Source organism: Polyodon spathula, chromosome 8 (assembly GCF_017654505.1).
Source record: "Polyodon spathula isolate WHYD16114869_AA chromosome 8, ASM1765450v1, whole genome shotgun sequence".
Classification (NCBI taxonomy): domain Eukaryota; kingdom Metazoa; phylum Chordata; class Actinopteri; order Acipenseriformes; family Polyodontidae; genus Polyodon; species Polyodon spathula.
This window is the reverse complement of record NC_054541.1, coordinates 30,279,889-30,294,440: the sequence shown is the minus strand read 5'-3', so window position 1 is coordinate 30,294,440 and position 14,552 is coordinate 30,279,889. Positions and strand designations below refer to the sequence as shown.

Sequence of the window (14,552 nt, the reverse complement as noted above, 5' to 3'; positions counted from 1 at the left end):
GGTATTATTGTGGTTTATTAAGGTATATGTAAGTTAAAAATAAAGTTTATTAACTGAAAGCCTGTAAATAATTCCTACACATGGTGTAACATGCTAATTAAGCATACTGATGCTATAATATGCTTGAAAGTCTTTTAAGGAGTTTAGTGCTCTGTTCGTTCCATTACTGAAACAGTAAGGTTTTTCTAACCTGTGTCAGTTGCACGCTCCCAGAGTAATTTCATGGATGTGCTGAAAAGAGTTTAAGCAGACTCTAGCACTACAAGGAGTTACCCCTTTAATTGAACGGAAAGAAGTGGACCTTTTTTCAGTATCATTCATGTTTTTGCTGTCAGTGCCTAACTAAGGGTGTTGATTTTGTATCTCAAATCAGTATATGTTTTGTATTCTTGCTAGCCCCTTTTAAAAGACATTGTCTGTATTTTTTCCCCCAATTATTTTTGTAACACAGAGACATTCTTGCATACAAAAAAGGATATTGCTATCAGATATATCGTCTTCTATTAAAACCATTTTCTTTGACTTTTTCAAGGTATCTGATCTTGCTTCTTTATGTCAACAGCTTAGCTTTACAATATTGCAAACTCCACTGCAGAGGGGTTTGACGTAATATTTATGTACAAAAACCTGATATTGTTCTCATGAAATGATTTGCTAGAATTATTGCTCTCAAATGAAATGCAATTCACCATGCAGTTACTGTTTTTGCATTGGTTTGAGAGTCAATAAATATGATAAAAGTATATGTTACACTATTTGCTGACACCTGAATTCTTCTACCAGATTCTGAAGAGCAGCATATCTAAAAATCTTGCTTGTTTTTTTTTTAGCATGATGTAATGTGTATAAAATTCAGTGAGGTACTTCAAGGTTACTTTAAATAGAAATGAGGCTGACGCTCTTAAAAATGTAACCTTTAAAATAAGTTTATTACTGTATATTTTAGTAATTTGTATATAGAAACTCCAAAACTGAGAAAATGGAGTGCATTGTTACATTTTTTCCATTTATTCACAACAAATTGGTTTGGGACTGTAAAGGTTCTTTAGCTTTTCTTACATGTTTACTGTTTTATTTCAAATCTGATCTTTTTTTATTCATCATTCATCTTCTCACTGTTTTGAAATCCAAACCATCCACTTGCCTTCTCAATGCCTACTTTTATATTGCATATTGTTTCTAATACTCTTTTTGTGTTCCAACCTTTATCATATTAAAGACTTACTTTACAGTGGCCACAGGTCAGTGTGCTGCGAGAATGAATAACCTTACTTCCCCATATATATGAACAACAAAATTATTTACAGACTTTGAACTACCCCTATACTTAAAGAGCAAGTAGTTTAAAATGTCAATTTATTTATTTGTTCAACTTTCCCTTATATCTTTTACCTGCAATCCTATTGGGTGGTTCTGGGTCGTGTTGCTCAAGTATTGAGTTGTTATTTTTCTCTATAGCTGCCTTTACCTGGGTTTCAGCTTGTCTGGACATCCTAACTGCCTGATATTGAACAGCCATTTGGGTTAATTTACATGCAGTTTAGAAACTCAAAATTTTCTCTCTAGTGTCATGATACTCTATTGAAAGTTAAATGAACGACTACAATGGGTGGGTAAAGCTGAGCAAATAGACTAAAAACTGTTTCTTTTTTTTGCAAGGCAACAAGTTCAAAAGCTGTACAGTCTGTTCACAAGACTTCAGCAGCTGAGATCCTGTTTGTGATGTAACCTTGCGCAAAGTTATACTATAACTAAAGGCATTTGCTATGCAAAATTTAAATAGATAGATTGAACGTGCAGGATAGCAAGAATGCAGAATTAGCCTACACTGACTGAGAGAATCTACTAGAACAGAGATTTTCTGTAGTCAAGCAAAAAAAAAGGTAAAATACATAAATTAAAGTATTTATGTATTTTCCAGCATATTGATTTGGAACAGAGATTCAAGGTCCTTTACCAGAGATTAGGGAGCTCATATTTCCCAATCAGGTTAAAGGAAATCTCTGATCAATTTTCTAATATTAATTAGGTCATTTGAATTTTGAAGGATAATTTCTCTTCCTAAACTACATGTAATCTGAAATTGCCCAAAAGAGTAATAACAAAATTGCATGTAAACCGAGCCAATGTGACCTTTCAACTCTGCTGACCCAACCTACTTCACTTATATATAGTGAGTGAGTGAAAGAGTAGGTGGGATCACCCAAGCTGAAAAGTCAGTTTGTCACATGGTTTGAATGGAAAGAGGAAGTCTGTTCAGTTCTAGGCAGTTAGAATGTTCCAGACATGCTCACAGACTTTTAAAAACAGATATAATAATAATAATAATAATAATAATAATAATAATAATAATAATAATAATAATAATAATAATAATAATAATAATAAGGGATCAACAGAACCACTCATATCATTTATTTCTTGGCACACACCCTTATCCGTTGTATTACCATACTTGCAAACCTGTCTTTATAGAAGTAGGTGATGGTGCATCTTAACACAGACTTGTGAAAAATGATTTGAGAGAATTAACAGGAAAAAATGGACATCGAATATGTGACTGGACTATCATTGAAATACTGTTTATTTAGCATATTCTACTGACCAGGTTTCATTATCCTCTTAAATTTCTCTAAGTGCCTGTCTCCATAAGTAGTCCTTATACCATGCAAAATAATTTTGGTCAGGGCAGGTTCATTAAAGGTCATTTCACCAAGGTGAGTATGTTACTTAGAAAGCAGTTAATCTGAGGTGATATTGCAAGTTGTGCATAAGATGCAGACTCATTCGTATGTATACATGTGCTAATTTATTCCAGTGAGATTTCAGGGCACTTGGAGTGTCAACACACCTACGCTAGATGTACATTAAAGCAACAAATATAACAATAATTCACTTAACTATCTATTAAAACAAGTGCTCTAAGAATGGCTTAGGTTCAGTTTGTTAATAAGATTTGAATAAGAAGAGTGACACAGTAAACTGGGGCACAACTGTAGGGAGTTTTTTTTATTCAAAAAAAAAAAAAACATCACATTCAATATGCAATAAGTGCCTGACTTTGCCCTTATGATTGCTAAAGTTTTCCCAAGATGATAAAGGCTGTGCACTTCAACCTGTTAAATACTCCCTATAAAAGACCCCAAGACCTCCACCCCCCTCCCCCCAAAAAAGTACCACTGTAACTTGTACAATATGTGACCATGAACAATATATAACATTCGTTCATATTTAATGAACAAATGTTCCCATGCAACATGAAAATACAGCATCGCAGGCTGATGTTCAGTGGACCAGGCTACCCTAGCTTCAGATCTTTGTCTATGCTTTGTCAGCTCTCCTGAGATTAAATCCCACAAACACCCACTTAACCTTTGTAAGTCATAATAGATACTGCAAAAGCTAGTACTTACATTGTTCATATTTTTGTTTAATAAGCAGTTTTAATTCAAATCCATGAATTTAAGAACCTTAAAATTCAGAATGTGGTGCTTCAACAGTTGAATCCCTTCATTAATCATGTCCCACATTATAACTGATTGCACCTCAATAGTGCAGCCGAGGAAGCTTATTGTGGGAGGTTTCGATTTAAAACTTGTTGGATTAAGACCATGAAGAGTATAGTAGTTTTAATATGTAAAAAAATTAGACTACATTTTTAAGAAATTGTCAGGGTTACAAAAAATATAGCATTATGTGCACTCAAGTGTTAGTTTGTCTCTGTGTTTCTGTGCAGAGATGCCTACTTACTCTCAATTTACAAATGTGCAACAGGAGTGGCAGACCCATCTGCACAGAAGTAGAATCCTGAGCAACAACGAAACAAGCAAATTAAATGCTAGTGCTGTCCAGACTATCCCTGCAACAGCACATCAACTTGTCCAATTGACAGTAGCACTGTGAGCGGCAGAAAATAAAATATTGAATGTGACGGTTACAAACATTATCCCCCCCCCCTCCCCCCCCAGGAACAAGATTGTTGTTAAAATTGCTTAGAGAATTCTGCTGCAGTGGGGGGTTTATTATACTTGCATAGAAGTTATTGAAAGGCATCCCTTGTTTAAAGACAGTACATGGCAAGACATACACCTGCTGTGCAAAGTTTTCCCCTGTTTTTTTTTTTTTCTGAAAGATATATAAATACAGTGCTCCCTCGCTATATCACAGGTCTCGGGGAACACACAATATGAGCGTTGTAAATGAAGAGCATTATAAACGGGGGAGGGGTGGGGGGCACCACGGGACACATAACACACACCTGACTGAAATACAAAATAGAATAACTTCCTCTCTATAATGCACATATAGTGAAGCACCAAGAATATAATTTAAAAAAAATAGGTAACATTCTGTTGCAGAGATCAAATAATTCTTGATGTTAGATCTCCCTCTTGACCTGCGAGGGTGCTGTGTAAAGGGAACAGAGTACCCTGGACTAAATGGCATTACAGTTTCTTCCCAGGGTTAGGTGGAAGTCGGCCATCTAGAAAAGTGGCGAAGGTACGGTACCTGAGCTCAATGACCTGGACTGCAAACTGCGTGGCATTCGCGGATTGGAGGAGCAGATGCTCTTGTTAACCAAGGGGTCATGAGGGAATGTATAAATAGGAGATGAAGTAAAAGTGATTTGTTCCTTTGTAAATGGTTAGAATAACATAGAAGGAGAACCCTGTTATAAGAAAATTCAAGTATTGTGTTTGTTTGGTCTGTTTGGTGTGTCAGCTGTAGCCGAAGGCCAGCATCAAACCTGGACACCAACACTTCACTTGTTGTCACAAAGAACTGTATTTCACACCACAAGCACTAATTCACTCACTAAAGGAACTGTGTATGTGTTTTGTGTTACGTGTGGGATTACAGATAAAGTGATACATGCCGCTGTATCACTTGACTTCATTGTTTACCGTCAGGCTCTGGACAATTACTAAACAATAAACACCCTTGCACCTGGATATCGTCGTCTGTCTGTTTCTTCTGCTTTCGCTGCATTGCCTTCACCTGCACACTCTTACCCACTTTGCCACGCATTCCCACTCATGGATCATTTTAATTACACATTTTTAAACTATAAATAGTCTGGCTAAACAGTGGTCGGTTCAGTTCGAAGCAACAGATAAGTAAACCAAGTGCAAGAAGGAGAGTGGGTCGAGAGAGGGGAAGAGGGAATGGGCTCGTCCCAGGTTCGGCAACTGGAGCGGGGCTGAAGCGGGGCTGAAGCGGGGCTGAAGCGGGGCTGAAGCGTCTAGTCTCCCGGAGAACGCCGCAGCCGCATCTTGCAGCAAAAAAGTAAATACATTAGGAAAGAACCATGTAATAGGCCTAATATTTATTTAGGTATAAAATGAGTGCTGAATAAGTTGTTTGTGTTATAAAGTGCCAGTGCAACTTTTCTTCAGTTCAGATACTGTATCAAAAGAGAGAGACAGAAACAGAAGTTAGACTGATAAGTTGTTTATAGTTTGAACACCAGTACTGTATTTACTGTAGAAATATTGCATGAATCACTGGTATAGGGAATTGGGGGACATGCTGTATGAGCATTATAACCGAGAGCCTTATAGTGAGAGAGCACTGTATTCTGTAACACATTTTAGAACAATCTACTCCTACTGGCAACTACATTGTTTAGATATTTATTTCCTTTCAGAAGAAAATTGCAGACATTGCCATTTGGTATTTGGTACCTGATACTAATTTATTATTAACATTATTAATACTATTTGGTTGCATATCATATTTAAGCACAAATGACAAAACAGTTGCACTCAACTTTTGTAACCCATACGAGAGAGATATATATATATATATATTAGTGAGCAGTTGGAGGCACACAGAGAAAACAGACAATGGTTTGCAAAATGAAGCCATTTTTTAAATTAAAATTCACAAGACATTCAATAAGGCTCGCTCTTATACTGAATCAGTTCAAACAAGATTTCAAACAAAACAACCAAAATAATGCTGATGCAAACCAACTGGACCGATAACCACATCCAGTTGGTGAATAAGTAATTCCACTTGGGAGTTGGGGTTGTTCTAGCTTACTTGGCTTCTTTAGGAACCCTTCTCCTACCCTTGTTCAGCAGTCCAGGCCTTTGTTAGTCCCAGCAGCAGACAGACCGTTCCTTGTAGCCCCTGTAGAGAACAGGGAATCGTTGACTCAAATAACCACAGAGTTATCCAACACGGATTCCAGTTATTCCATTCTGGCTCTTCTATAGATAAACCCAGGATGCTCTCAGGACAGAAAAAAAACAAACAACCCACCAGACTGGTGGTACATGCTTTCTTTTACCAGCCAGGATTAGAACATAAGAACATAAGAAAGTTTACAAACGAGAGGAGGCCATTCGGCCCATCTTGCTCGTTTGGTTGTTAGTAGCTTATTGATCCCAAAATCTCATCAAGCAGCTTCTTGAAGGATCCCAGGGTGTCAGCTTCAACAACATTACTGGGGAGTTGATTCCAGACCCTCACAATTCTCTGTGTAAAAAAGTGTCTCCTATTTTCTGTTCTGAATGCCCCTTTTTCTAAACTCCATTTGTGACCCCTGGTCCTTGTTTCTTTTTTCAGGCTGAAAAAGTCCCTTGGGTCGACACTGTCACAGGCTACAGGTGTGGGCTAATTAAGGTTTAGCAACAAATATATATATTTAGCAACAAATTGGTGTAAATATTTTGGTACCTGAATAAAAATACATTAAGAATGTATTGATAAGTTTCCCTTACATATATAATGATGCTAATATGTGATGTTGACCTTAGACAGTGATTAAACATTAACTAAATATATACTGTATACCATACAGTACATCAATTATATATTTAATTGTATTGAAACATGTATTTACCTTTTTAATTTAATATTTATCAACATATTTATTATACAAAGTATTAGAACAAACGAGCATAAGAAAGGTTACAAATGAGAGGAGGTAATTTAGCCCATCTTGCACGTTTTATGTATTTGTCATATATGGATATTGCCGGAGCAGACTCATGTAAATCCGTTGCTTGCAAAGGACGCTGGGGGTTAGGATTGTTTGTGTGTGGAAACTGATTATTTGTTGATTTATTGTAAATATTTGATTACTGTTTTTGTAATAATTGTTTGTTATTGTTTTACATGTTTATGGTTAATTTGGGAGTATTTCAGTGATTTGTTATTAACAGGCAAAAATCTTGCCAAGAGGTGTGTGCGTCCGTAAGAGTGGGGAGTTTCCTGTGTGCATATTTTTGTGTTAGTGAGTGGTGAGTCACTGCTTTTAGCAATATCTGGCAAATAAGCTGAGTTGCTTCTTTTGTTAATCCATAAAGGTGATTTTATAGTGCCCTGCTTGTCTACAATATTGTTTGTTTTGTATTATATGATATACAAAAGTATCTACTGTATATTAAATGTAATATTTCAAATGTGTACATATTGCATTTTTTCTCATTTTAAAAGATAAAATATCTTGATAATATTTTTTATTATATTCCATTTAATTCAAGAATGATGTTGTGAAAATATAAGTATCAAACATTTCTTATTATATATTAAAATATATATTTGTTCCGTATGGGAATTAAGGCTTAATAAATATTTGTAAAGCTACCATTAACTCAGTTGAGTGCCCTAGAATGGATAACAGTACAACAATTGAGTCCAATTATTTCCAACTGTATGTTAAACACTTTTTTATTCAGACCTGCCATACACCAAAAAAAAAAAAAAAAAAAAAAAACTCCTTTCAAACAGTTCTCATCATTATAAATTGTATTGTTTCTTCTGTATCTGCCCAAACAGAATAAATTACGGGTAAGATACAACTGCTTTAAAACAAATTAAAACTACAGGTTTTTAAATAATGTGCTCTCCTCTCAGTCTTTCCTCATTATTAGGCCCCAGACAAGATTATATATACTAGTATATATATATAATACATATATATATATATATATATATATATATATATATATATATATATATATATATAATATATATATAAAAATCTGATATTGCAATAAGACATAAAGCCTTTTTTTTAAATGGCTAAAAAGTAATTGACTCAAATAAAATGACAATCAACAACACTATATAATTAAAATGTGTAAAAATGTATAGGATTTTACAGTGCTAAAAGGTCATTGCCTTATATCACATTTCCATGATCCACATAACCCGGGTACGTGCTCAAGTTGACGCCACCCCCACCCCCACCCCTCTCTTTCCATGTACTCGTGTTGGCTCCCAATTTAGACGGGACCCCGAATTCTCTGGTCCAATTTCACTCCTCGGGCTGGCCTGAATTCTAGTCTAAAGTCGGGCTGGGAGGAAATTACATCACTAAGTGTCAATAAAAAATGTTGTAGGGGCAGGAACTTACCATATAATGGTACATTTTGGCTAGTATTAAATTCAGGGAATTTGCTACATTGGGAGATTTTAACGGTTTTCACTTCTCGAGTTCTGGGAGAATTCATACCAACTTGAGCACACCCAAGTCGACTCGAGTTGGCTGTCCATAGAAACAAGGTATTAGACGTGGAGGGCTGAACTTGATCACTACATGAGGCAACCCCAGATTTTTTTGGAGAAAGATTTTTGTTTAGTACTAAAGTATGTGGCAAGAATAATAAAGTACAGCATATTCAAGGCTTGTCAGAAAAAAAACAAATTGCTACAATTCGTCACTTCCTTCCTCTCTATCCGTCAATCAGTAATCTGCAATGCAGAGGCTGGTGACCATTGATTGCTGCCAAGTTAGCAGAGAATATTGCTTATTGTCTGACAAAAAGGTGGAAAACAGTTAAGATGATATATTTGTGATATATGAATTAAGTTTGGTATTCATTAAACTGTTCAACAAGTCTTAAATAGTGTTGCAATGTATTAAACTATATTTTATCACTGCAGGAGTTAAACAAAACAACACCATTTTATTTCGGATATGTCATATAAAGGTATAGGCCACCAGAAAACAATTTAAGTGATTGGATATACAGGCAGCTGTAATTCAATTTTTGATATGGAAACGGGCTTTAACCTAAAATGGTATTCAGGTATCTTGCAGCCGTTTCCTTACACAGACCAGTATCATCATAGCATCTGCACTGTTACTTCTGTTTATGGATTTTCTTGAAAATTAAGTAGGAACCAAGTTTATATCTAACTGTGTTACTGTACAACATTGTGTGCAAATCAGATAAGTGATTTTACAATAGGAAAGGCCATAACAGAAAATGGGCATATAATAATAATAATAATAATAATAATAATAATAATAATAATAATAATAATAATAATAATAATAATAATAATAATAATAATTCAGTTTTTAGTGTTAGTCTGAAAAGGTCTCAGGGACTTTTCACAGCAACATGTACACTCTTACACTTCATCTTTGGCTAGGGCTTTTGTGTTTCATTAATACTGCAACACACGTATTTCCCTGAAGTATAATTCAAAATGTTTCTTATTACATGATTTGTAATGCTTTATTTAATTCTCGCCTTTGATCTGGAGGGATGGAAGGAAACTGATTAATAGAAAAAAAAATCTTCCTTGATATCCCCATTGTAGTTGGTACATGGTAATGTTAAGCAGTAGAAGGCGTACGATTTGTGCGTGGTGCTGGAGTGACAAAGGGTCACCCATAATATGTGACTGAACAGTAGCTTATATTGTGCACAAGGTAAGATAAATATTCATTTAACTTCAATAGTGTTACATTTGTTTTGTAATTTTAACAATTGTTCAGTTTTTATAATAGTGTAAATACAATCCCATTACAATATTAATGGAACTAATTGTGCATACTTACATTACACAAACATCACAGAATGGAGATGAAACAGACTACGCTCAAAGTCCTAATTGGGAACAACTGTTTGCTTTGATACCTACCTTCAAGACCAAGAAGTAATTACTTAAGTAATCTGGTATATGCTGTTACCTGAATCTGACCAACAAATCTTTTTCATTCACATTTTTGTTTATATAATAAACTAGTTTACTTTTTTTTTTCTTTTAGATTTTTGTATGCGGGTCATTGCTAATTTACAGTATGTAGATAATTCATACATTATTATGAACATCGAACTATTGTACATATTTTACTATCACATTTTTTGCCATGCCAGCAGTGTTTTAATAGATCGTCTGCTCAGTTAATGTGATGAAAATACAGTGAACCTGGTCTAACAGATGTGGATACCATCTGAGTGTATGTTATAAATCACAGAAAGTATTTGCAAGCATGTTGTTTAGTTGTGCATTTTGCTCCAGTGCTGGTCATTAGTCGTGAGATACTTTCAATTAAGCTTAGGCTAAAGAAAATGCTTCGGGCCAAAAATCGAAATATATGAATTGTCATTATTTTGGATAATATAAAAAAAAAAAAAAAAAAAAATGCATTAACCGGGACAATTCTTGAACATTTGAAGAAGGATTTTTGATATTCGGTTGGTTTCCTATTACAATTACATGACAATGTAACGTGTCTTGAAGGGGGATCAATTCATTAAAAAAGCTGATGACGACCCCCTCATCCAACTACGATAATAAGGCAGAGTATATAGTAACCTTTTGTTAAGAATTGTGCTACCTTCGTCAGATTCACAGGATTGATCTTTCATCCACGATCCCAGTACTTGGATGTTATTATTGACGATCACTCAAATTGGCATGCTATAATTACACAAATTGCTTTAGGTAAATGTTTGGTAAATTAGTCATTTTGTTTATTTGTTAATATCCCTTGATGTGTGCTTTGACGGATCCCCCTTTTCTGGAATATTACGGGTAGGAAATGAGCATTTTTGTTTTACCAACTTCATTGTTCAATGTTTCTTGTGCAGAACTGTTTAAATTGATTTCTTTAGAGATGCTATTCATCAGAAAATCCATTGGAGGCGCTAGAGCTTTAGTTTTGCAGGGGAAATAGCAGTAAACTGGCTCATTGTAGTAACGTTCTAATGACTGCATGTAGTGTTGTTAACTGACAAGGTGACGAACTGTATTGTTACTGTACTGTACTGTAAGTACAATGTGCTGTGTACAGAGGTGAGAGGACTTGGTCACATCGTAGGCTAACACTACAGATTACCAATTCTGTCTAGAAGAGTTAAATTGTTTTCTTAGTAACATTGATTGTACTACGTTTAAGGATAAGCAACAATACGCAAGTAATACACTAACCCTTTCTTTAACTGCGTTTTCTTTAAAACACAAACATACAACATCGAGTCTGTTAGTTATGTTTTATTAATGAGTATCTTCCCATCTAAATATCACCACTCACTAAAATCACTCAATATCAGCCACACAGAGTACTGTATCAAATGAGACAAGACATAACATTTACCATTTAACTCAAACTCGGTATGAAAACAAATGAAGTAGCATGTTTTTGGCAAACATATATTCTAATATTGAGAAAGGCGTTTGTCAAAAAACAAAACGTTTGTAAAAATAATCATATATCATATACACTACTGTCTTTAACTAAGGACGCAAAAATGATCCAAATGTTTTATTTTTACGCTCCTGTTTTTGAACAGTAACAGATTACTACTATCATAGCTAATCCGTAAAATACTGTAATTTTAATCGGTACATGAATGAGAACACTGTTTGTGGCTCTATCATTAACTTAAGCAGTATTTATTGGCTGAAATGCTCACAAGCCCGCTCATTTGGCGGCTTCTTTTGTGATGCTTTGCTTGTTATGTGAAAATATTTAAATATATTCATGTATAATTGTTTTAAACAATGTTGCACTGGATAGACTCAGTAGTGGATAAATAGCATCAAGTTGTGAATGCCCGGGAATGCTGGAAGGGCTACACATTTCTGTGACATGACGTCAGCTTGAGAGTGGATTGAAAGTCAGGCTTGGATCTCCAGCGTTTAAATAACGGGCAAGCCTGGGAAACTAGCAAAGAGCAAGAGATCAGGGACAGATCAGCCTGCAAGCAACTGAGCGTTAATTACAGTTGGAGAGTAAATTAGAAAAGCTCCAACAACAGGTTTATATTTGATCAACCGCTGATCTGAAAATAACTGCACGAAATTCCCACATGATATGCATTTTTGTCATGTCTCCAATTAATACCAATAGCAGAACAAGATCCGAGGAAGCGTTTAATAAAATGGAGCAGATGCTGCAGAGCACATTGACTGCAATGTGCAAGAAACTAAGCCGGACTGAAGCTGGAGCATGTTAGGAATGCAATTGTTTTGTTTTGTTTTTTTTTTCAAAAGACATTCCCATGCGGAAAACAGTAAGACAAAACTCATTTAAGAACTGCTGCTGAGGGGCATTGCGGAAAAAAAAAAAAAAAAAAAAAAAAAAAAAAAAAGTCTCCTCTCACCCCTAATGATGTGTAATGCAGTATGTATTGAAGAACTACCTGAGCTCTGAATTTAAACTGATGTGAGCCGCTTCATTAAGTGAATTGAATAAGAAAGAAGAAACAATAACAAGCTGACAAAGGAAGGTGGAAAAGCAGCGGAAAACCACTGAAATGCGATGAGATACTTTCAGCTCAAGATTTTAATTCTGCCTAATAAGACTGAAAACATTTTACTGGACAGGACTTTTATTAGATTCATCACATATTCGGCAACATATGATGAACATAAACGACATTAATGGATCACTTATTTTTAGTTTTCATTTTAACTTCGTAGACGGACAAAAGGATATAGAGATAATTGGCCTTTTTTTGTCTTTTTTATTGGGAAGGATCAACTCTGAAAAGAATGGAATCTTCATAAATAATTTGAAAATCACTTGATTGTTTTTTTTTTTTTTTTTTTTTTTTATTATTTTTTTTTTTTTTATTGAGTTCCAGACCACGATGCAGCTCCTGAAAGCTGTGTGGGCTTTAGCTGGAGTGGCAATCTGCTGTTTCGTTATTTTTGTGATCCACTCACAGTTCCTTAAAGAAGGTAATCCTTATCTAATTGTTTTTCTATGCATAGCTAGTGGTATTGTACAACGCTTTGGGCTCTGTTTATGTGTTTGTTTGCCAATTGTGCTACAGTTCTTAAAAAACAGGGCAGTTACGACAGGGTAAGGGTTGCAAAGCAAAATGTATGTCATGCACTGCACATATTTATACAATTTCTAAAATAAATCATAGCCTTAGGAATAAATACTTCTTTGTGGGAGGAGTATACAGTAAGAACACTATTCAAACAAACACAACTCTATGCAGTTTCTCTAACAATCTGTTTTTTTGGTGACAACAAAACCATCTTAATTGATGTATTTTGGTATACTATTTCTGCACGACTGTAACATCAATCAAATATTTCAATTAATTAAAAACAAACATCACTTTCTCAGGAAAGCAGAATGACGGAGTGCATAACACATCGAATCAGCAGTGGCTTGTGAAACTGCGATTAGCTTAGTGGGTGAAAATGTAACCGAGAATCTTATTTTTAAATCCTGGCCGATTTATTTATCAAGGTGTTCTTCAATAGATGGCACTAGAGTCCTACCAAAGGGCAACACTGAGGTCAAAGTGTAATCATTTTGATTTTATTATAGACGTATTTCCCCAAAACTGACATGTGTTAGAAAATACAATATTTCTGAAGATAATAATGTTAAAACACTTATATTATTCTTTCAAGCACAATTATCTAAAGGAAATGATCTGACAAGCTATCCTAAACAGAGCAGCATCAACATCCAAATTGCCTGTGTAGGTTTCAACGGACCTAGGGATATATATATATATATAATATATATAGTATATATATATATATATATATATATATATATATATATATATATATATATATATATATTGTATATATCATGTTATAAGTTCATTTCATGTTTTTGCAACAGTGTCATAACGGTTAAAAATAATGCCAACATTAAGATTTCGAATTTTAAAGCTTAAAATAAGGGCTTAAAATAATTCGGAAACACTATAAAAAAAAAAAAAAAAAAAAAAAGCCATGTCAATACACACACACTTGCATTGTTCTGCATGATTGATGTGGTTGGTGATGGTGCTTGCAATAATATTTAATGGTTTTGCTTTTCTAATGAGATTATGTATTGCATTTCCCAGTTATAAACTGTTGCTGACAGTTTGCTTGAAAAATCAAGGCAAAAATAACATTAAACTACATTTGACATCAGTGTAGCCTTTAAATGCATGCTTCATTTTAAATTATTACAAGAATATAGTTAGTACTGCAGTTGGTAGGCCTTGATTTGAAAATGAACGTGTTGGGCCATATTTTAAAAAGTAATAGCATGAAAGATCATATGACTAGTTTAATAAAATAATTATATTTTATTGTTTTGATGTAAGAGCTGAAATAATTTAAACGTTTTATAGTTGCTAGTTTGTCAGTTTTAATTTGTCATGTTTTTGTCATATAATTTAAAAAACAACAACAACAACAAAACATCCAAAGAAAAATACTTTTGATTTTGTAGGGAAGTTCAAATTAATTGTCAGGCAGTGCTGTACTGGCAGCCTGAGCAGGACAGAGCACAATCAACACTTGTTCATGGATGTGGGAAGTTTTTTAATAGG

At 34.5% G+C, this 14,552-nt stretch overlaps 1 protein-coding gene across 4 annotated transcripts in view; it reads left to right on the top strand.

Annotated features, from left to right (window-relative positions):
* LOC121319752 (chemokine-like protein TAFA-5) overlaps positions 1 to 14,552 on the top strand; it is a 121,446-nt gene that overhangs the window by 22,436 nt on the left and 84,458 nt on the right. The window contains exon 1 of one of the 4 annotated variants that reach the window (XR_005950749.1): positions 12,842 to 12,936. The exons of the other annotated variants lie outside the window; for them this stretch is intronic. The gene's annotated coding sequence lies outside the window, so the exon portion shown is untranslated. Of the gene's footprint in view, positions 1 to 12,841; positions 12,937 to 14,552 lie in introns of those variants that run through there. 4 annotated transcript variants of the gene reach the window in all.